This window comes from Danio rerio, chromosome 20 (genome assembly GCF_052040795.2).
Source record: "Danio rerio strain M-AB ecotype USA chromosome 20, GRCz13ab, whole genome shotgun sequence".
Lineage (NCBI taxonomy): Eukaryota > Metazoa > Chordata > Actinopteri > Cypriniformes > Danionidae > Danio > Danio rerio.
In genome coordinates, this window is record NC_141040.1 from 45,176,000 (window position 1) to 45,200,594 (window position 24,595).

A 24,595-nucleotide genomic window follows, 5' to 3' on the forward strand; every position below is an offset into this window, starting at 1 on the left:
AAAACGTCTAGTAAAATATTATGCACTGTCATCATGGCAAAGAAAAAGGAAGTCGGTTATTAAAGATGAGTCATTAAAACTATTATGTTTAGAAATGGGTTAAAAAAAATCTTCTTTCCGTCAAACAAACATTGGGGAATAAAAGATACAGGGGGCTAATAATTCAGGAGGGCTAATAAACAAATGGCCGTCTTAAAATATTTATTCTACAGTATGTTAATCTTTGAAATGTTTTTATTTTATTGGTTACTTGGCAGGATAATGTTCATGCGTCATTACTTATTTGAATTTGTTTTGGCAAATGGAAAGCATATGCCCCAAAAAAAAGTTAACTTGGCATGAACCTGCTTTTAGGCAGATCTAAAGAGGCTTATTTAAAGATCAACATATGAAGCTTGTGTTGATATTTCCTTCATGATTACGCTGTAATACTTTAAAGCAGACACAACCGCAGATGGCGGAGCATGTGTTGGTAGCCACAAAAAACATCTGTGTAATTTTCCTCACAGATTTACGCATGAATTAGAGTGTGTATGACATTCTTTCTAGAAAAGAAGCTGTGGTGAATTTAAATAAGGTCGTAAGGCGCACAAAGACGACAGCAGCCATTTTTAGAACAGGCCCGTCTTTTATTCTAGGCTTATTTTTTTCTCTCTCTCAGGGGTCGTCTGTCTTTGGGATTATTACATTATTGGATTATTTTGTTTAATTTGCACTCTGCATGTCGCTGGAATGTTAATCATAGCTATTCTTAATACTTCTTGCTTAAAATCATCTAAATGTCACATTCCAGTTTAAATCTTTAAGCTTCAGAGCTTAAAATGTCTTACAAGACTTAAAATCCAGAACTATTTAAAGAACATACAACGCACAATGATTGAGTGTATTTTGTAATGCTTTGCTAGCAGTAGCTTACAACTTTAGTAAACAAACTATCTTATTTACCGCTAATAAATTAATCAAACATAAGCAGGACACGTCTCATTTAAATGGTTTGAATTTATTTTGGAAGCCATACACTTCACAATTTACACTCAAAAAAAAAATCTCCTATCATAATCACTGTAGCTAAAACAATGAATATTTTACTTCATATCTGCACATAGTTGTTTATTGCAAGATTTATTACTAGGCATATACTAAAACACGTTCTTGACTGTGACTAATGTAGACACTTCTTCAGAATTAAAGGTATAAAATCTGTCACCGGGATGGTAATGTCACGAGTCTGGTGTGTCTGTGTTGATGTACTGTAGTTGTTGTGCCATGTGATGTCCCATGTGTGTGTTCCATGTAGGGCTGCACAATATATCGTTTCAGCATCGATATCGGAATGTGCACTTCCACAATACTCATATTGCAGTATCTGCAATGTTTAATCGATATTATTATATTGACCAGATTTGGGAAAACACTCATGATTTGTGGAGTTTTCGCAATGTTTAACCATGAAGTTACCAAAAAAAAATTTTGTTAATGTGTGTTTTTATCATTTAATTAAGTTTAAAAGTATCCAGGCAAAAGAAAATAAATTTTAACTTCAAGGACAAGTTATTGCATGTATGTTTATTTACTATATGTTGTTATTTTACATTTGATAATTAAATTTGTGTATCTAAATATTGCTGGACTTCCAGAAAATCATTAAGCACTGTATATTATTTGCTATTTTTTTGTATACAGTGTTGCTGATGTACTATATTCATCAGTGTTTGTGATTTATTATAGTTTATGTACATGCACTCCCTTACAAAATCATCCCACTGTATCAAAAATTATTCTTTTTCAAATATTATTTTTTTCTGGTGATTTTTATACTGTATTCAATATTGCAATATATATCTTTAAAAAATAAAATATCGCAACATCGTTTTTTTTCAATATCGTGCAGACCTAGTTCCATAAGCTTCTGTTTAAGTCATGTGTTTCCTTTGTTCTGTTTTCCCACCGTTTGTTAATGTTTATTAGTTCCACCTGATGTATTCAGCTCAATCATGTCTTGTGTATATATTAGTTCTTTGTTCGGCATTGTAGTGTCACATCTACTTGTCCTGCCTGCATTTTGATGTTCCAGTACCTGTTGTGAGGGTTTTACGTAACTAAATACAAGTTTTGTTTTGTTTTTGATAATTCCTGAGATCTGTGCGTTTGTGAGTGACCCAACAGTGACAGGTACCTTTTCCAAATAATAATACATATTAATACCTAAAAAGTACAAATGTGTACATCATAATACATTAAGGGTACAGAATTGTACTCATGTCCACTTGTAAGGTACAAAAGTGTACACTGTAAAACCCCAAAAGTTAAGGTAACTCAAACCGTTTGAGGTAACCGATTGCAACAAACCATTTAAGTTCAAATCGAATCCTAATGAGTACTGTGAACTTAATCCATTTGAGTAAATGAAGCAATTTCAGCACAGTAAAACGTGATAAATTACTTTAACCAACTGAGTACTGTAAAACCCAATAAGTTAAGGTAACTCAAACTTTTTAAGGGAACCGATTGCTACAAACCATTTGAGTTAAAAAAAAGTTATCTATATGAGCGCTGTGAACTTACTCCATTTAAGCTGAAGTAATGAGGTATTTAATTAACTAATCACCTCAAGTTCAAAACTCTTTTCAAATGAGTATAATTAACTTTTAGTCAATTTTGAGTTATACCTACACTTATTTCATTTGATAAAGTCGACTGTTGGGTTTCACAGTGTACTTTCTTAAAAAGCTACCACCCCAGTGACAGATTTTGTACCTTTATTTCTGAGTGTGTATTTGGCTATTTGAAGTCATACAAACTGAAATATTTGTGTGATTGTTTATTGTTCTCCAAGCTGGAAAAATGTCCTGCTCAAGCTTTGTTTGTGATCGATGGATGTTGATGTTCAACCAGTTCTTAAATTGTTTAAATGCAAACAATCTATACCATCTTCTCTGCTTTTTAGCGTCTGTAAGTGATTAAGGAAGCTAAAAAAAGATGAAATTCAGAAATGGTACTGGCCATTTAGTTTCTAACACATGCTGTAAACAATCATGACCACTGTAAACAGAATGACCATTGTGAGTAGGTTTAGCTTGAGGAAGGGAAGGATTTAGAATCTTTACATGAATCATTTGAAACTTTGAGAAATTAGAACATTTAGAAATATATATTCTTAAAAGGTTAAAAGTATTTATTTTATTTATTTTATTTTTTCATTGAATGCATATAAATCCATTGTTATTTAACTAGTGATGCACCCACAAGAAAAAAATCTGGGCAGAAAAAAAAAAAATTCACTGCACTTAACTGAAAATGCTTTGTGATAATTATTTATTACTTTATTAAATAATGTAATTTTGTAAGACTTTTTAAATGTAACCTAGTAACGCATGATATACTTATGTAAAAAAAAAAAATTAAAATAAAAATAAAAAACAGATTTTATTGACAGAGAATGAGCAGAGAGCCATTGCCATGACAGCACAGAACAATATACATAGAAATGTCTTGTCTGTGCTTTATTTGAGCACTCTTTGATTTTAGAAGCTATGGATTCATAAATGCAATATAAATATCTATAATGTTCTTGCTTCAATTTTTGACATTTACGACCTATAATTATATATAGATTTTTTTTTTTTATATCTGTCGTATATCTATACCTGTCCACCCAATTAGCCTTTGCATGCACACACACACACACACACACACACACACGCACGCACACACACACACACACCTGGCTGTACCTGACTGTATTTTTTTAAATATTTTTTTTTTCTGTTACTGTTCTGTTTTCCATTTGTATGTGGTTCCTTGTTATTTGTGTACCTCTTTGCATATTTAAAAAAAATAATAATTAAATAAAAATTAGAGTAAATGCAATATAAGAGAATATATTGAGCTATTTTAAACCACACACACATATTCCACTGCGTTTACCCTATGGACGACAAAGCAAAAAACTGGTCTTTGCAAATTTCATTAAAATGAATGGGTTGTATAGCACAGTGCTTTCTGTATCATGTGTGAAAGCCCTTCACTCTGTACAGTACAGCTAGAGGCAGGGTGAAATTAGGATGCTGAGCACTGTTCATGTATGTACTAATAAATGTTTAACAAAACACTATAACAAAAGTTTATACCCAACATTTTTGAAAAACAACTGAGCAAAAGGCAGCAATCGTCTCTGTTCTTTCCTACAACGCTGAAAGGAAAGCCAATGGCACAATGTCCTCGTAAAGTGATTTCAGTGCTTGCATCATGTTGGTTGACTCTCCTACTCTTGATGAGGACTGAGATCATTATCTGAAGCAGATTCAGGCCGTTTCAGAGAGTAATGCCCTGCAGCTTTTTTGTGTTACGATCTAAAGAAGCCCACAATTCGAATTGACTTTTGCCAGTGCTGAGAGTTCAGACACGCTCAAAGGCTTTAAAAGCCTCTGCCGTCGACCCCCGCAGGCCCGCCACTGCTCAGTTAGATGTGTAAATGCGTCTCACCTAGAGAACGTGTGTGTGCGGTTTTGTGTTAATGAAGATGGCCTCTCTTCCGCTGGGTGGAGCGTGAATGCTCCACAGCCCGTTCTTGCTGACTGATAATGAAATTGATTGTGACAGCGTTTTGTCTGTCAGGATAATTACAAGGCTCCGTGCACAGCGTTGCTCTGAGATTTGGCCAATCATCACTTGCCAGTGAGCTTTGTGCTTTCAGAATACAGTGACTGTGACAGTATTAAGAAAGTACAAAACCGTTTGATGCAAATCAGGGACTTCTGCCATTATCAAAGACAGAACAAGCAGGAGGAATCCCAAGTTCCTTGTTGCGTACTGCATTTAAATCTTGGTCTGTAACAACTAATATCAATAAGGTCCTATTATGCCCCCTTTTTTACAGGATAAATGAGTGTAGGGGGTACTGTATGTATATGTAAATTTCAACTCAAAATACCCAAGTACAAACAAATAACAAATACAACCTCAACAAAAACAACCTCTCTATAAAAAATCCTGAATGCATGCAGGTAATTTTTGTGCTTTTGGGAATGTATAAAGTAATTATTGTAACAAGCTATGGTTTTTCTTTTGCATTAGCAATTATCTCTGACATACAACTTTGGCAGTAATAATCATTAAAAGTGGAAAAAATAGCACTCTGCATTCTCAGACTGATAGTAAAGACATCAGGTTATTCCTGTTGTGGAAACAGACAGTTATCAATTCTCAGAATAGAGTCTGGAAATGAGAGACCTGTTTTTGGGTTTGTTTGTAGTATCCTCGGTCGCGTTCTCATTCCCTGTGGAGGGTCTGCTTCCCTCAAAGAGCCCATATACTCCTCCCCAGCGTCTAGACTGTCATTATAGTGTTCACCCTGTCAGCGTGTCAGAGGAAATCAGCCACTCGCAGGTATCTCTGACAGACGAAGCTGCTCTGGGTGACACAAGCTTCAAGTCAAGTACGAACAAATAACACAGACAGGAAATGACTGGAAAAATGTCCTTATTGATGGATAATATAATTACAACACACCTCTGTTTTTTATGATAAACTTAGAAAAATGTTTTGTTTTTTTTTTTGGATTTAATAAGTTTTTTAAGGTAAGTGTTTGTGTATATGGGCTGAATTTAAACATATTAAACATTAAATTCAGCACATATAAATTGTTTGCAACCACTTAAATTAATTTGGTAAATCCAATGATTAGGCCTGTCACAATAATCAATATCTCGACCTATCATGCAATACTTAAAGATGACAATAATTATTGACGATGCAATGTATATATTTACAAATTCAAAAATAATGTTAAAGCTATCTTACAAAGATGTTTACTTTTTACCTCACTGGTGTCAAAGTTTATCATTGGAAATTTACCTAATAGGACATTTAATGGAATGTATAATAGGAGATTTACCTTTTTAACATCCAATTATAGAATCTAATTAACCTTAAGAGTGCTAGATATTTTAAAGTGTTTATGGATAATTGCATTATTATTCTGTTATACACTTTAAAACCCAAAAAGGTAAGGTAACTCAAACAGTTTGAGGAAACCGAGCAACAAACCGTTTAAATTCAAAGTCAAATCCTAATGAGTACTGTGAACTTAATCTATTTGAGTAAACGAAGCAATTTGAGCACAGTAACACCCAATAAATGAAGAGAACTCAAACCAACTGAGTACTGTAAAACTATACAATAAAAGTTAAGGTAACTCAAGGAAACCGATTGCTACAAACCATTTGAGACTAATCTATATGAGTTGAAGTAATGAGGATATTAAATTAACTCAATACCTTCAACAATGAGTAAAAACTCTTTTTAAATGAGTAATTCACTTTCATTAAATTTTGAGTTAACAACACTCATATCATCTAATTAAGTTGACTGTCGTGTTTTACAGTGTATAGTCATTAAAATCAGTGGCATAAAATGACAATAATATTTATCGCAACAATTTCTGGACTATAGCACAATTGCACAGCAAAAATTGCTTATCAAGACAGGCCTACCAATAAATTTTTTTTTTTGAGTGTTGCAGCATGGCATGTTATCTCCTATCAAGCAAAAATTGTTTATATATATATATATATATATATATATATATATATATATATATATATATATATATATATATATATATATATATATATATATATATATATATGGTGATGTTTGGAAGGCGACATTGAAAAAAAATATTTTTGCTGCTTGCTCAAGCTACTTATTTAAAATGAGCAGGAACAACACAATTCTAGAGCTTTTTTATGACAAAATTATTTTATGTTGAGTCCACTTAGATGGAATTTAAACAATTTGTGTTGGGACAACATGAAAGATTTGTGTCGAACGCTGCATTTTTTTTCAGTGAATGATAGAATTCTTACTAAATAAATCTGCTATAAGCTTGACATGGAGAATTATTGTTAATATATGAGAGATGTCTGATGCCAAATGTAAAGGTTAATGTCAATTTTTATTTGAAACCGTTTTAAAAATAAAAATTTTCTCTCCTCTACAGAGCTAAAAGAAAAAACCTTACAAATCTCTGTCCTCAAAATAAAGAACATTATATTTTACAACAATAACTGTTAATAATATTTTAATAAATAAACAATTTAATTTAATTTTTTTTATCAAAATAAAACACCTGAAATACAAGTTTGGCTGACCAATTTTGCTTAATTTGATAAAACAATGTATATTTTAATGTGAAACAGTATTCACTTTGTAGTGAAAATGCAAAAACTAAGATGCTACATTTTACAGACAGCTTAAATATTGTTTCCATAAATAAAGCTGATGCATTGTTTATGCAAAAATGCTATGATAAATCTAAGATTTTTGTGTTGTTTTTAGTTCAATTATCTAAAAATTCAAAAACCAAAAAGCATTTTCTTCACTATTAAAAAATATTGTTTTGTTTTCAAAATACGTCACATGTAAGCAAGTTTTTTCCTTTAAAAAAAGTTAAATAATCAGCCAAAAGGGGTAAGTAAAATAATCATATTTTTGTCTTTGAAATAAGATTATTTTACTTTCCCTATTGGCAGAAAATGCTCCTTGATTTAAGACTATATATCTATACCTATATAGTGTGTGTGTGTGTGTGTGTGTGTGTGTGTGTGTGTGTGTGTGTGTGTGTGTGTGTGTGTGTGTGTGTGTGTGTGTGTGTGTGTGTGTGTGTGTGTGTGTGTGTGTGTGTGTGTGTGTGTGTGTGTGTGTGTGTGTGTGTGTGTGTGTGTGTGTGTCACACACACTACCTTACAAAAGTCTTGTCGCCTATCCAAGTTTTAGGAACAAGTAATAACTTGACTTCTAGTTGATCATTTGGTATCAGACGTGGTTTATATGACAGGCAAATGCCTCTAGATTATGCTTATTCTACCAAAATAAAATATGAACATGCCTTGATTTTGAATTATTTAATTATGACAGTAAGGTCTGAATTTCTTTAGACAAAGGTCTTTACATACTGAAATAATGTACAGTATAGAATATAAAGTCATGGTGTCTTGGAAAAAGAATTAATATTGTGTATGACTCCCATCAACTTGGACTATTGCATCCATACATCTCTGCAATGACTCAAATAACTTATTAATAAAGTCATCTGGAATGGCAAAGAAAGCGTTCTTGCAGGACTACCAGAGTTCATCAAGATCATTTGGATTCATCTTCAATGCCTCCTCCTTCATCGTACCCCAGACATGCTCAATAATGTTCATGTCTGGTGACTGGGCTGGCCAATCCTGGAGCACCGTAACCTTCTTTGCTTTCAGAAACGTTGATCTGGAGGCTGACGTTAGAGAAGGAGCGCTATCCTGCTGAAGAATCTGCCCTCTCCTGTGGTTTGTAATGTAATGGGCAGCACAAATATCTCGATACATTTTCTTCTTCCGCAGTATTTGTGATGATTGGGATGCAGTTCAACAGATGATTCATCAGAAAAATCTACCTTCTGCCACTTTTCCAAATGATCAACTAGAAGTTAAGTCATTATTTGTTGCTCTTACAACTGTAATCAACGAGAAGACTTTTGTCAGGGAGTGTGTGTGTGTGTGTGTGTGTGTGTGTGTGTGTGTGTGTGTGTGTGTGTGTGTGTGTGTGTGTGTGTGTGTGTGTGTGTGTGTGTGTGTGTGTGTGTGTGTGTGTGTGTGTGTGTGTGTGTGTGTGTGTGTATATATATATACAGTCTATATGTATATAATCTATATGTAGATTATAAAGACTATAATTAAGACAAAAGCTGTAAGCTTTTTGCAGTCTAGCCATTATTGCATTAAATTTTGTTTGTGAAAGATTTTCACTTCAAGGCTTATTAAATTTCAAAATAAAAAGGCCTTAAAACCAACATTTATTTTACTTAGAAAAATTCAGCAAAACTGTTGATCTTACTTTTATAATTTTGTACATAGTTGTTTACTAAATAATCATAAGTCAACGGGTTTACTCTCTTTTTTAAAGTAAAGACAAACTAAACGCTTTTTGCATTGTGGGCTTTATCTCTAATAACATGCCTTAAAAGCTATAATTTACGATTAAATTAGTGTTCAGCAAGGGATTTTTGTGTTTGTGAAATTAAGATTCATTAAAATATTACAAAACATTGTATCATATTAAAAGTGAATGAATTATCATGCATGCTAACTTCTTCCTATTTCTTCTCAACCCCATTTTGAGCTCTTATTTCATAATAAAATATGTGTTTTTATCTTTCCCTCGAGGTTTGTACGTGACCACGCTTGGCAACTCAAAGAAGCACCCGCTCACTTTGAGAGACAGACTTTCTGCACAAGGAATAAAACTGAAGTATGGGACTCCCAGAGCGAGCAGTGGACTTCAGATCGCTAACTTGATGTAAATCTTTTCTGATTACTCCAGGGACAGAGGACTCTCTTCCTCTGCCACTCTCAGTTTTATTCTTAAGAGTAAAGCATCAACTGTTCAATCCTGGAAATATTCATGAATTCAATACTCTTTGGCTCAGCCCCTGTTCAGACTTTAACAAGGGTAGATTTAATTAAAGGACTTTGTTGTGACAGTTTTGACAACATCAGGTTCTCACTCTTACTGTAAGTGAGTTAACAGGGTGTCTGCAGGATCTTAAAAAAAAATTAAACTTACTGAAAGTGTGTCTTTTAGGTCTTAAATAATTTTAAATGGCTCTTAATTTTCCTATGGTAATGTAATATTTTTTATTTATATTTAGCTTATATTTCTTAAATCTTCATTAATTTATTCATTTATTCATTATTTTCATTCGCTTTTCAGGGGCCGAGTCGCGGAGGCAGCAGTCTTAGGAGAGAACCAAGACACTTCCTCCAGCTCCTCCAGGGGGATCACGAAGCGTTCCCAGGCCAGCTAAGAGACCTTACAGCCTGGGTCTTTCCCAAGGCCTCCTACCGGTGGGACATGCCTGGAACATCTTCTTAGGTAGGCGTCCAGGAGCATCCAAAACAGATGCCAGAGCCACCTCAGCTGATTTCTCTCGATGTGGAGGAGCTGCGGCTCTTTTCCGAGCTCCTCCCGAGTAACAGGGCGCAACCCTGCGAAGGAATCTCATTTCGGGCCTTTGTATTCGAGATCTTGTCCTTTTGTTCTTTTCCCTTACGACTATAGGTGAGAGTAGGAACATAAATTGACGGGTAAATCAAGATCTTTGCATTTCAGCTCAGCTCCAGAGTTGGAATTATGTAGCCAGAGGCACATATGGCTGTATTTCGGCTTTAAAATGAATGCTACGGGGCAGTATGACATTGCCAACAGCTTTTGTTTCTTTATATTTATATATATATATATATATATATATATATATATATATATATATATATATATATATATATATATATATATATAAACAACAGTCCACGACTGCTTTTCTTAATCTAGATGGGAAGGGGGTGGGCAGGTCAGTCGGTCAGCTAATCATTCTACAGCAAGCTGACCTACGGTGCATTTCCCAAATATTGACATAACTCACGGCTGAACTATCAATGTTACGATGCATCGTTTAGAAAAAGAATGATGTATTGACGAGTGTTTTTAAAAAAGTGGTTTTGATCGCTTAAAGGGGTGTAAAAAATTTGCTTTCAAAATACTTTGAAAGCAAATTACACCTAAGAGAGATGATTTTCTTTTTTTTTTCTTCTTTTTTAATTATTTTAAGATTAAATGTTGGAAGGTTTGAAAGGAATAGGGCATAGGGAGGATAACTGGGAATAGATCACAACCAGAAATTATGCTTCTAACTATAGCTCGAAAGGTCTAGTTGCAATCGTACAAGTTTGCGATGTAGTTTGTGAATGTTCACTGGAACAATGAATTTAGGAAATGTCAAATCAACATACTATGTTTGTAACGACTCAACTTGCCACCATAGTTGGCTAACGATGGTTTTCGGAAACCTGGTCGGCTGAAGTGTAAATTGCACCCTCTTGTGGATTTATGCAAGGAGAGGATGCGAAATTCATCAAAAAGTGTACACAGCGGCCACTGGTGGATTTACAAAAACAAAAACTGCGAGCAGACATACCTACAGTTACGTATTTTGCTGTCCCCAGAAATGTACACCTGGATACGTATCTCTAATAAGCCAGGGTTGCAACAATGTGTATGAATATAACTAGCATTTGCTTGTTTTGACACGTTATTTAAAAGGTGGCTAAGAAATGCCTTTTTAATTTTTTTATTTGATGGTGCAAGTAAAAGATTTTTCTGCTGTAGAAAAAAAAAGGTCGCATTTCATGTGTTCATTTGTGAAGGTCAAAGGGTGATTCACCTTTTCCATCCTCTTGCTGTCTGGAGAGCACTGACCTTTACCAAGTGCTGCACAATGACTTCATTCTGCCACCAATTAAAGGGTGAGGATCATGAACTACATCTACAATATGACCTTGTCTCAAGATCAGCTGTATTCAGTCTGTCCCCTACTAAAGGTCTCAGCCATTGAACTGGCCAAATTACAAATGATCTTATTTTTTTTCAAACACTTAATGTATATTAATAATAATTTATTGAGGTTTTTAGGGTACAAAATTATATTTTTGCAATAATTATTGCCCATTTATGAACTGCTTAGCATGCACTCTTTGAGCATTATTTCCAATATAAAATATCATACTTGAATTTTTAAGTTTTAATTAGGTGCAAAATGTATCTGCTAAAGTGAAATTAGACAGTATTATATGCATGTTTATATGTGTTTTAATAAAACAAATTTAGATTTATCCATCTCTCAGGTTTTGGAGACGTATGCATCACCATATTTGGCATACACTATATATATATATATATATATATATATATATATATATATATATATATATATATATATATATATATATATATATATATATATATATATATATATATATATATATATATATATATATTAGGGATGTGCGGAGCAGCCGGTATTTGTATTTGTTGAGGGGGGAAAAGTATTTGTATTCGAGTAAAATTCAAAATGGCGCAAAAATATATATATTTTTTCTATTACACTTCTAATTTACATTATAGTGAAAGTATTGTTTAATTATACCCATTATATAAATTATAGACATGCAATATTGGTTGTTGTTTTTGAACATGTGACAAGAAATGTAATTGAAAAGAAAATAACATAGAAGCCATTATCTCATCCATGGTTAAACCAACAACTAATAAAATACCATTGTGAATATTATGAACCCCACCACCACCGCTCTTGTTGAAGGACACTGGATAGACAGAATAAAAACAAATAATACTTCAAAAAACTGTTCTTCTTCTGAAAGAACTTTTTTCCAATGTACAGAATTCCAAAAACTAATATTAACTAAATAAATCTAAATAAAACCCTGCCTGGGAGATCTGGCAGAACAAAAGTATTCTATATAATACTAAAAGATACAGCCCTGCTATTATCATCTGCCTGCCACAAAACAGACACAAAGTTTTTTATTTTTTTATTTTTTTTTTTTTATGTTTGAAACTGACTTGCTGGGGCAGAATTTGGCTGTGTTGATGGTTTGGTGCTTGTGGAAGATTTAGCAGAACATAGGTGTGCTGATTGAGGGGATTGATGCTTGTGGGGGGTTCACAGACAGTATCAGGAGAGGATGCTTTTAGTGCATGTGATAATACATTACATAGAAGGTTGCGCGGTGGCACAGTGAGTAGCACTGTCGCCTGACAGCAAGAAGGTTGCTGGTTCGAGCCCTGACTGGGTTCTCCCCATGTTAACGTGGGTTTCCTCCAGGTGCTCCGGTTTCCCCCACAGTACAAACACATGCAATACAGGTGAATTGGGTAAGCTAAATTGTCCCTATTGTGTGTGTGTGAAAGAGAGTGTATGGATGATTCCCAGTGCTGGGTAGCAGCTGGAAGGGCAGCCACTGCGTAAAACATATGCTGGATAAATTGGTGGTTCATTCCACTGTGGCAAGCCCAGATTGATAAAGGGACTTAGCCGAAAAGAAATGAATGATTATGCATAGAAGATGTTGACAGATGTTTAATATCTCTGCCTCTGCTGATTTCACTTTTGCACACATTATACAGTATCACTTTGTTTTATCTGCAGCACCACTGACTGTAAAATTCTTCCACAAAGAACATGACGTTTTTTTTGTTTTGTTTTTTGACTGGTGGAGGACCAAGAAATGGCTCAGAAGTAGTCTCACTCTTTTTCTATTCGGGTGCCCAAATGTATTTGAGGAGTTTCAAGTTAATAAAAAGTGAGGGGAAGCTATGCTAAGGTTAACTAGCCTATAGCATATATCTTGCTGTCTGCAAAAGACAGTAATTTAGACGTACCATATAACTCCCATAAGTGCATACTATTCGACACAACTGCAAAAGCATTGTTTTAACCTTTATAAACGAACGTTAACGTTACTCTGTCAACAGTCTATTGTCTAAATTACCGCGCTAACAGAGCTAACGTTGCGTAAACAGAGAGTACCCGATTGTAGACGTCAATAATGCAGCGTAATGGAAAATCCCGATCAAACTCCGCTACAAGTTTATAAACTGCATCTGGAACCCAATTAAGGTACAAAAATCTATTTAACAAAAATAGTGATGCAGTGAAGTATTTTTTTCGCTCAGCCGAGCCTTCTCTGTCTGTATCTGTGGAGAAGCTTGTGCCAGACAAATTTTACCTCCGCCCCGCCCTCCGACTACTGACTGAGCGTGTCTCTCTCTCTCTCTCTCTCTCTCTCTCTCTCTCTCTCTCTCTCTCTCTCTCTCTCTCTCTCTCTCACTCACTCACTCACTCACGCGGGCATGCACTGTGGTCTCATGAGGAAACGCTGCTTTTTGATATAATGTTTTTCTTGCTCCCGAATACAAATATTTTTTCAAGTATTTGTTTGAAAAAAGTATTCGTAAAAACACGCTATTCGTGCCTCTCCGAATACCGTATTCGGGTTCGGCTCCACCCTTAATATATATTTGTTTGCTTGTTCAAACTACTTATTTAAAATAAGCTGAATCAACACAATTCTTGAGATTTCATTGGAACAACTTAATTTTTTATGTTCAATCCACTTAAATTTGACTTAATTGATTTGTGTTGAGACAACATGAATGATTTGAGTGGAACCCTGAATTTTTTACAGCTTAAGAATAGGACTTAACCACTCTTTATTATTATTGTTGATTTATGCATTTGCTGAAAATTAAAACTGAAGTTAGAAATAGTTTTGAAACAAATCTTTGTGCTTAGCAAATGAAATTAATTATGTATTCTAATAGATGTCTTTAGTAAAGTGTGAACAACACAGTTTCAGCATCCAAGAAACTAAAGGAGTAAAGTGAAGAGTAACAGTAAAGTAAAGAGAAAGTAAAGAGGCCGAATGGAGGAGGGTTATTCTTTATCCTTGCTGCAGATGGTCTGTTTAACTGTTTTCTCAGTAGTGAAGCTTTTAGTTTTTCCACTTACAAAGTCCACCATGTAAATAGCAGAAGCGACACAACTGACTCCTAAAGGGAATGGAAGATGAGACTCTGATTGGTTTAATGCACATTATGCTCAAAACATACCCAAAACTCATTAAGAGAATAAGCACAACTCTGTTATACCATGCACCCAGGGCACAAACCATATTTTTCTATCCTTAAAATTTTTCTATCCTTAAGAGTGCATTCGGACTCCCCCTTAATGCTTTTACGCCATGCGCTTTAGCCTTGGTGCCTAGATCGTTAAAATGGACCCCTTAATTGCCAACACAAATTAATCGATTTTGTGAAACCCAGCATTTTTTTACAGTGTATACTCCATGAATCTGAAGCATACTCAGAACTTTAAGCCATAAAACTTCATTTCATAGAAAGCCTTGATATTTAAAAGCTTTTCTGTGAAACTCTTGAAATAAAAGTTTGAAAATCATTACATTGATAAAAATCACCCCCTTAGTTCTCCTTATTCATGAAAGCAGTAAATGTGAACAAAAAGCTCTCGGTTCACAGCTATTACGTTTACATCAAAAAAGCACCACTTCAATCTGTTACTCTGAATAGGAATATGTTACAAGGACAGAGAGGAAAAAAGATTCCGCAAATGTCAAAAAAATAAATAATAAAATAGAAAAAACCCACAAAATGACAACAAAACATCTAAAAGGTGTTTTTCTATGAAATCTTCTGTTGTGCGATGAAGTGGCATGCATCATCAAAACAATACTTCATATAGTAGAGCACTATCGGGTACCATATGTTCCCAGTTTCCATTCAATTAGCTGGATGCGCTCGCAAAAAGGTACTTTGTTCTGCACCAATTACGGAGTGACTGCAGGTCTCAGAGCAGTACCTTGTGCAAATCCAGCCGTTGATCACCCATTACCAACTCTGTTCTCCACCGCGTCTGGTTTTATCTTCATTTACCCAGCATCTGTCTAGGCTGCTGATGTGGCTCAAACCACACTAACAACCTGCAAGTGTTGTTCTCCTTGCTGTTTTAAGGCTCAAGTCGCAATTAAATAAACGGCGTCGCAGCTGCTCTGGGAATTATCTCTGACATTTAGCATGGTGGCGGAGAGTTTTAAATGTTGGAGGATTTCTACATTAATACTTGGTGTAACAGCTGTTGGTGGATTTGTTTGAATAATTGAAGACTGAGGCGAAACGTATGACCAGTCACAGGTGAAGTGAGTATCACTGATCATCTCTTAACGAGGCACGTATTTCAATTAATTGATTACGATTATCTCTATATTTTAAACCATAGTTTGTTAAGTTTAAAACCATACTTGTCAACATTGGGATGCCAAAAAAAAGGGATATCGTGTTTAAAAGAAATACCACCAAGATTGACATGTTTAGATATTATTATTATTATTATTATTATTATTATTATTGTTTGTATATGTTTGTTCAAACTAGGTTCAAACTAGCATCCAAAACCCAGAGTGTCCACTTTTGCTCCGCAGAATCTGTTTGAAAAACAGCATCTATTTATAACTATGGAGCACGTTTGACAATCACGCACGTGAGCTGACCATTTTGAGAATTGCATCGGAGGAGCAACAGCGCAAGTAATGGTAAGCAAGGGAATCCCGCCATTTTTGTGTGAAGTGCTTATGGTTGCTTGCAGCCGGCTCCGCATTCAACTTATGATTCACCAATCAGACGATTCCTAAGCCACTATAAATACCTATAAACAAGTTCCATATGACAGCCATCTACGTTTTTAAGAACCCCCACCCTTCCACCTCTACTCCTGCTTCTTTCCTCGATGGGTGGCATGGTGGCCCAGTGCTTAGCACTGTTGAGCCAGACGACGTTTCTGTGCGGAGCCCCGGGCTCATGTGGGTTTCCCCCATGTTCCCGTTTCCTCCCACCGTCCAAAAACATGCAACTTAAGTTAATTGACTAATCCAAATCGACACCATAGACATGCTCCAAGTAAGAAGTTATCTGTTAAGAGCAATCATGTTAATTAGCTACTACAGCAGGGGAGCTCTCGAGATCTACCTGAGCTCAAACTCCCCTCTCGCCTAGCAAATGCGAGGGAGCCCCGGTTTTGAGGATCTTATGAGCTTAGGGCTCTCTCCTGGAACAGCATGCCAAACAAGCTTGATAATCAATCATCAGCTTAGTGTGAACTCTTGAAATTTAATTTAAAATGTTTTCAAATGTAAATAAAATGAAAGCACAGAACAGATTCACATTTTAAGAGCAAAGGGCATCCCCTGGTGGTTCATATATATATGAGTTGCATATAGGGAGGATTGGCTCTTTGACGTTTGTTGCCACCCTTCATAGAAATATTAAAAATATGGGAAAATCACTTTATGGGATGATAGCAGGATAGAATTGTAAAATTTAGAAGAATCCCGGAAAAAAACGGGAGGGTTGACAGGTATATTCACAACACTACGTCAGCTGTGAGTGACATCACTTCATACAAACACAACAAAAACACAAAACAATTGTGTCTTTTGTCATTTCATTGTTTCATCCTGTTATTTGATTGACTTTTTCCATGTAGACATCAGAAATTTAAATGCGAAAGGATTTGCGATTCCATTTGAGTTTTGGCAGGTTACGTGCACAACACAGAGAGTGAGAAAAAGAAAATAATATTGCTATTTAGATATGTCAGGCTCATAGCACGTAACACATGGGAAATACAATTGCAAATGGACCTTGCTTTTTCATTAGAAATGTGGCCGTTACTCCACAGAAATGCAAACTGTAATGCGATATTTTCAACTGCGTTTGGATTGTCATAATTTACGTGTCCACATATTGAAAATGCTATTTGCAATTACATTAAAAAAAAATTCCAAAATATCCTTCCATGCATACAGTGTTCAATATAAAAGTACACCCCTTACAAATCTCTCATTTAAATGAATATTTTCCAAACAAAACTTTACAATATTATATTTGTGCATATACATTACATTAGTCAATACTGAAGTCAAATCTGGAGCTAATCTAACAAAATTACTCACAATAACGGTCGAAAAAAACTAGTACAGCCAAATCGTCACCTGGAATTCTTTGATTTTATCTGCGTTCTGAGTGATTTTGAGATTCTGAGCTTCAAAGTTTTTTCATTCCATATAGCAAACAGCATTGTGTAACATTTGTTTTTTAAATAAAAGTCCTTAAAATGTTAACAACTTATACAAATATCCTGTAATGTAAATAAGTTGTCGTTTAATAAGAATATATCAATAACTCAATTTTGACAAAAACGTCAGATAGAAACTTATAATTCTAAGGTGATGAAATGTTTATGTTAGAGAAAAAAAATTTGTCGAAATTTGTAGTTTGTAATTTTTTTCTGATATTTCGCATAAATTTAAATGTAGTCTCTTTCTATTTCTAAAAATGTTGACAAAAATATTATTTTAACACATATATCTGTTTAATAAATATGTTTTGTTCAAATGAAAAAAGATATTTGACTTATATTCACTGAGAAATAATTGTTTTTTTTTAAATGGGGTGTTCTCAATTATGCTGAGCACTGTATTAAAGGGACATGAACTATGTTCACTATAGTTCATAGTTCACCCAAAAATAAAAATGACATTATCATTTATTCTCACTCACCTTGTTTTAAACCTATGTGAGTTTTTTTTCTGTTGGACACAAAAGAAGATACTTTGAAGAATGCTAGATGGTGGCACTCATTGACCTCCATAGTTGGAAAATAAAAGCTAGCTATCAGCACTCTTCAAATTTGTTTTTTTTTTTCTCAACAAATAATAAACTTAAATAAGTTTTGAACAAGTCAAGGGAGTGTTAATGATGACAGAATTTTCCTTCATCTCATTAAGGTCTGGGTAGATTAGGTTTTGTTCAAACTGTCAGCAAAAATCCAGATCTTGTAAATCTTGTCTTGTAAATATAATTTCAGGATTGCAACACGTGATGCTCTACTCTAAGTTGTTCACATCTTTAGACTCAGATTTCAGTATTTTTATGGCAACACCATCAAAGTCTCTACAAACGTAGCACCTGAATAATTCTATATTCTACTGTGGTCAGGTGTTATAAATGTAGGAGCTCTCAGGAAATTCCCAGTTCACAAGTTGTAATTACGAGTTGTAATTATGACACTTTTTACTAGTCGGAATCTCGTAATTACAGTAATTACGACATGATGTGAACACAGCTATTATCCACATGGGTTTTTAAAAGTCTGGACAACAAAAAAACAAATAAATCAGATTTTTTAATCTCATTCAAAGCCATATTTAGAGAGACAAAAATGTTCAATACACAGCAGTCTGTATATTCTGGCTGCTTTAATCACATTTCAAATAGTCTTTAACACTCTAAAATAATGGTCCATTAGTTCATGTTGATTAATGTATTTACTAACATGAACAAACAATTAGTAATACATTTATTATGGCTTTATTCATTCTTGTAAACATTAATTAATATTATTTAAAGGTGCAGTATGCAAGTTTGACACCCAGTGACTGAACTAGGTATTGCACTCCTGGATCAAAACACACGCAAGCGTAGGTTGCCAAATTGACGTGAGTGTACCTGAATATCAAGCCTAAAGGCTGATTTGAACCGCTTTTTAACTAAAAGCAATGCCATGCGATAGAAGAAATATTTTGCATACAAAAGGAGTTTTTGTTGTAACCAACATCTGAAATTTCTATTTGAGAAAAGGCTTCTATTTCTCGAAGGTGAACAACAGGATGACCTATGATCACCTCAGCTACACCTCATGTGCTTTATTCAGTGTTAAATGCTAATAATGTGAGTTTGAATGGCATTCAACATGACATTTATTACCATACTCCTGAAAGCAGCAGCAGATAGTTCACCTCAGATCTTGAAAATAAAATAAACTGTATGAAATTAAACTTTAGAACTGCGACTCAGATATCAGTGATTCAGCAAATAATTTTAATAATGTTAAAGCAGTTTAATATGTATTAATTAGATTATGAACCTTACCATTTCATTATAGTGCAGTAAGTTCACTAATCTGTACTTCTAAATGGCTGTACAATATGTTACTGTTTACATTTGCAGTATTTATATTATTTGCTAATTATTAACTTTATGAGGAACTCTGAATCTGCTTCTCATTTTGGAGTCTACTACTGTCCACTGGAGGTCGCTTTTTGGTAGCAGACGCATACTATGAGAGCCTTAATAATCAAAATAAAGACAGTGTTCCGGCACGGAAAGCACATTTTTTTAAAGCAGAATATCTTCAGCATTGTTTTTTTAGATAAACAAGAATGTTCACTTGGCATGTTTCTTAAATATCTGCAAACATATTATGGTATTTTATGCTTTAGAAGAGTCAAAAACTTACATAGAGCTCCTTAAATTAAATAATGTTAGTTTGTGTTTACTCAGTGCATAAACTAATGTTAACAAGCACAACATTGGATTTTAATAATGCATTATTTAATGTTGTAAACTATAATAATAAATGCTTTTTATTATCAAGATTATTCATACTTAGTTAATGTTGGTAAACAAATGAGCCATTATTCTAAAGTATCACCAAATAGTCTTTTGCATTATCTTAAAGGGATAGTTCACTCAAAAATGAAAAGTAACCTTGAGTGGTTTCACAAATTTATGACTTTCTTGCTACTTTTGAACTCAAAATATGAAATTTTAAACAATATTAGAGACCAGTGGCCAGTATTAACATGGTAGGAAAAGTAGATTATGGAACTCAATTTTTTTTTTTTTTACATTTTTGCAATTAGTCAGAAAGAAATATTTCAGAATAACTGTCCAAAACCACATGGACATACGTTTGAAGCCTTAATTCTTGTTTTTTTAATGCAAAGCAATCTGGACATTCTGGCTGCTGTAATCACATTTCAAATAGCCTTTTGCATTATCTCAAATGGATAGTTCACACAAAAATGAAATCTGATATTTTGAAGATTGGACTTACGTAGTAGGAAAAACAGAGTTTGGAAGTCAGAGGTTACCAAGTCAGCAAAAAGAAAATTAGTCTGAAAGAAAAATATCAGAATAGCGGTCCAAAAACACATGGAAATACATTTAAAGCCTTGATTCTTGTTTAAAATCATAAAATAATATAATGAGAGAAACAAAATAAAAAAATTAAAAAGCCGAACTGCTGTCAACTATTCTGACGAATTACTGACATATGAGGAATCCTTGAACATAAACCTGTGTGCTCTGATCAATAAATTTATAGTTTAAGGTTACACTTTATTTTAAGAAGTCTTTAATACAGTCTATCCATTCAACTAAATTCGTCTAATAATTAATTATTTATTAATTTATTTATTCATTAATTTACTTATTTGTTAAATATCACAGTTGAATTTACAACATCAAAAGTCTAGAGAGCAGAGATCAAGGTGTCAAGATCACCATTGGTCCAGGCTTGCAGATCACTGGTTAACATGCACCATCTCTCGGACTACAATTCTGTCCCCTTATGAACTACAAATCCTGTCATGCAACTCACACACACCTGTTCCAGTTTTCATTGGATTCAGATTGTGAAAATGCATCTCCTAAATAAATAATAATAAATGTTAACAAAAAAGTGCAAGGTAAAACAGTAGCTGAGGCTGCAATATCTGTTACCAGATCTGTTTTCACTTGTCAGACACCCACATGAAAATATATTATAGTAATTTATAGTAAGTACTAAGGTGTTTTTAACCATACTGACACCAATTATAGGGATAGAGATGTTGCACAGCTAAAATGATGCTAGAATTGTTTTTATGCATGGGCAATATATATTGCATCACCAAAAAGAGGTTGTGTCTATGCATTGTGAGACAAGTTGATATATTGATTATTGTGATAGGCCTAATCGTAACAGTTTTAAATCAATGTTTGTAAACAAGCAATCTGCCTTTGTGAACACCCTTAATTTTTTTTAACAATGTGCTGTCACTCAATACAGAGCTAATTTGGAGAGTGACAAGATGTATCCCCATTCCCATGTTAAAGCTTTGTATTTGGGCACACCAAAACTATTACCAATGCAACCCATGTAGATTGGTTGCTTATGCCAGGACAATAAATCTGATTTTATAATCTGCAATTAATTGTGCGGACATTCTGCCTGAAAAGATCTGATTTGAGGAAAAAACAACATTTGATTAAACAATCAGTTCTGGTAATCATTGTGTTGGATGCATGAGAAATGGGAGGGAATAAAGATCAGAGTAAATGTGTCAAGGACCAACTTGTAATGCAAGACTACTGGGAATAAACAGGGAATAAAAAACTGAAACTGTTCAACTTGTGGGTTGCTCTCGATCACCAATGATGAGAATTTACTAACAGTGATCAATGAAAGTTAAACAGGCAGCACAATGTTGGATGAACAAGGCTCATTGATGAATGAGGACAACAAAGACTTTCCCATCTGGTCTGTTAGGGATGGGAGGAAAAAATTGATCAATTCTCAAAAGTTCAGAATCCGGTCTGATTCACAAGAAAAACGAATAAGCGTTGACAGGTGAATGTACGTTTGTTGCCGAATTGAAGATGGACAAACTTAAACATTTTAAAGGTCGCATGAAATTTAAATAAATTAAAATGGTAACACTTTAGAATAAAGTTCATTAGTTAATGCATTTACTAACATGAACTAATCATGAACAACACATGTACAGCATTTATTAATCATAATTGAACATTTACTAAAGCATTATTAACATCCAAGTCCATGCTTGTTGAAATTAGTTAATGCACCGGGAGTTAACGTGAACTAACAATGAACAACTGTATTTTCATTAACTAATGTTAAATAACATGAACAAATATCGTAGTAAATGTATTGTTCATTGTTTGTTCATGTTAGTAAATGAATTAAATAACATTAGCTAATAAACCTTATTGTAAAGTGTGACCTTTAAAATAAAGTCTCCTTGTTAGAGCAACAGACTCCCATACAAAGAATTGCCGGTTCGATTCCAGCTCAGACCGGGTTGGGTGCAGTAGCACCCACATCGGTTACACGTGGGGGCTCGTCCGGGATGTAAGTGAGGCTTAGGGGGTGAGGGTAACAGAGGCCAGCTAGCAAAGTGCTATTAAGATAAACTTCACTCCTCTGCCCTCAAATGGTAGGACCGGTGGGTTACACTTAGCTGAAGAAATATGGAATTGAAGGTAGGTCATGAATCATTTTGGAATTGAGTCGTAGAATTAGATTGGATCACTAAATATTCCCACACCTAATTTATGATGAGAGTGTTTTTGTAAAGAATGCCATGTCAAAGAGATGGAGCAGATTTACATCAGAGCATGAGAATTTTACCTAGAATATTTTTGCAAACCTAATTTGCATTCACAAATGTAATCGATTCAAATCTAATATTGAACTATAATGGCTGAGGTTTGAAAATATACCTATAGAAGATTCGTTATTCAAAATTCGAATTCAACAGGGATAGTTTAATTTGCATTTGCATATTCAATTTCAACTGATGTTTATTCATTTTTCTATTTGCATATTGATAATTGATTTTTATGCTTATTAGGGTGCTGCGCTGATTCCAGAAACATGTCCCGCTTTGTTGCTAATGGGCTCATCGGTACCTGTAGCATCATGCTAAACAGTGAGTAGAATTTTCTTTCATTTATTACATTCTATATTAGCTTATTAGAATTAAATCTACATTGGAAGTGCTCAAATACACCACTAGTTTTATTAACAAGACTTTATATAGTCTTTTTGTATGCCAGCTAGCAATATACCTTATATCACAACCCAACACAAAATCAGCTCCAGATGTATCAAAGGACCACTTCATAATTAAACCATAAACAGCCTCAGGGATGGGCTGCAACAGTGCAGTTGGTATTCGCAAAGAAACGCATGTTCAAACTTGTTAAGAGAAAGGGCAACAAGCGGGGAGTACAAGCCTCCCACATGCAGCCGTATTGTATCATTAAATAGGAACGTGTCTGTGGATCACTTACGGCTATTAAAATCAATGAGCAATCCACCCACAGGCCCATCATTGCAGCACGGATGAATTTAAACCTAATGAAGCTGTAAGACCGTCAGTGGTTTGAGCAAAAGAGTTGAAGAAAACAAAAGGGGACAGAATTTGGAGGTGTATACAGGGTGTCCGCTGGGCCTTAAAAAGTTGTAAAATGTCTTAAATTTCAAAAACAAAAATTTAGGCCTCAAAAAGTCTTAAATTCACTGAACTATTGGGTTGTAGGGTTTAAATTTTCCAATTTCCATGTAAAGGTACCCAATTATGCCAACACCCATTCAGTCACCAACAATCCAGCTAAAAAAAACGTTAACAAAACTCTATTTATGACAAATACAGTTTAATTATCTTCCTCACAATAACATTTTTAAGTTCTCCACGTATTTAAAACCATATGTGGTGGGGACACTGACCTGGACAGACTGTATATTTAGTTTATTATAGTTTTTAAATCTTGTCAAAGAAAAGTTATACTGAAACAAAATTGTGTTTGTATGGTTTGCTGGTTTGGATACATGATTTAAATATTATTCAAGTAATCAAAACTTTTTTTTTTTTTTTTGCAATGGGGCAAGTAAAAATTAGAGTTTAACCCTGTATAAGTCTTAAATTGTATTCGTAAAGGTCTTAAAAACATAAAAGTTCTTAAATTTGACTGCAGCAACTTGAGCTGAAAGTGTAGTTTGGACTAAGTTTTAGGCTTTGTACATATATTCATGTTATTTAAAAGTTTTATAAGTGTTTTCTATGCGAATATATATATTTTTAATGAGGTATTTTATTGCTGGGGTGGTGTAGTGGGTAGCCCTGTCGCCTCACAACAAGAAGGTCACTGGTTCGAACCTCGGCTGGGTCAGTTGGCATTTCTGTGTGCAGTTTGCATGTTCTCCCCATGTTCGCGTTGGTTTCTTTCGGGTGCTCCGGTATAGTCCACAGTCCAGAACATGTGGTATAGGTGAATTAGGTTAGCTAAATTGGCCATAATGTATGTGTGTGAGAGTGTATGAGTGTTTCCCAGTGCTGGGTTGCAGCTGGAAGGGTATCCGCTGTGTCAAACATATGCTGGATAAGTTGGCGGTTCATTCCTCTGTGGTAACCCCATAAATGAATGAATAAATGAATTTATTGCTGTGATTAAAAGCTGAATTTTTTTTTATTATTATTGTCACAAAATCCAC

The 24,595-nt window shown here is 34.3% G+C and overlaps 1 long non-coding RNA gene across 2 annotated transcripts in view; it reads left to right on the plus strand.

Annotated features, from left to right (window-relative positions):
- Positions 1 to 24,595, plus strand: part of LOC141379422 (uncharacterized) — a 70,080-nt gene that overhangs the window by 8,743 nt on the left and 36,742 nt on the right. Inside the window, exons 3-6 of one of the 2 annotated variants that reach the window (XR_015518839.1) lie at positions 9,210 to 9,342; positions 9,757 to 9,918; positions 15,897 to 16,007; positions 22,953 to 23,030. This is a non-coding gene — a long non-coding RNA (uncharacterized LOC141379422). Of the gene's footprint in view, positions 1 to 9,209; positions 9,343 to 9,756; positions 10,165 to 15,896; positions 16,008 to 22,952; positions 23,031 to 24,595 lie in introns of those variants that run through there. The other variant, XR_015518838.1, reaches the window with a different exon arrangement.